Below are 548 nucleotides of genomic sequence, written 5' to 3'. Positions count from 1 at the left end.
CCCCGTGGCGGGGCGCGGCGGGGCAGGGCGCCTGCGCAAGGCCGGCACTTGCGCAGAGCCTTCGCAGATGAGAGGCAGGTGCTGAGAGATGGCCGGCTACTGCTCCTCAGTCCTCCTGCCCGCGAGCTGAGGCTGGGCTTCCACGGCGCCCGGCTGGCCTTACTTTCCAGCCTGGCCTTGGGCAGAGCCCGGTCTCCGCTCCCCTGGGGCTGTGTGCAGAGACCGGCCTATCCCTAGGGGTCACTGAGGCCAGGGAGGTCCAGGTCCCTCCTCACCCGCGTCCCCGGCCAGCCAAGCTTCCGTCACACCCTCTGTCAGACTTGGTAAGGACACAGCCCACAACACACACACGCACTCCAGAAACCAAAGGTACATTATAAAGTTTAAACTGGTGCTACTACTATTTTCCGGCTTTTTCTTCAAGAATTAAAAAAAAAAGTTTCGTAATTAAATTACTTAAAATTCTATGCTGCTCAGTTTCACAGAGAATTCTACTTCGTTTAGAGGTGGGAGCTGCGTTGTCTGGTAGTTTCTCCCGCTCCAGTGAT

The sequence above is a fragment of the Lipotes vexillifer genome, unplaced genomic scaffold, assembly GCF_000442215.2.
Source record: "Lipotes vexillifer unplaced genomic scaffold, Lipotes_vexillifer_v1.1 scaffold472, whole genome shotgun sequence".
Classification (NCBI taxonomy): domain Eukaryota; kingdom Metazoa; phylum Chordata; class Mammalia; order Artiodactyla; family Lipotidae; genus Lipotes; species Lipotes vexillifer.
The sequence above is the reverse complement of the archived record's forward strand: the minus strand, read 5'-3'. Positions refer to the sequence as shown.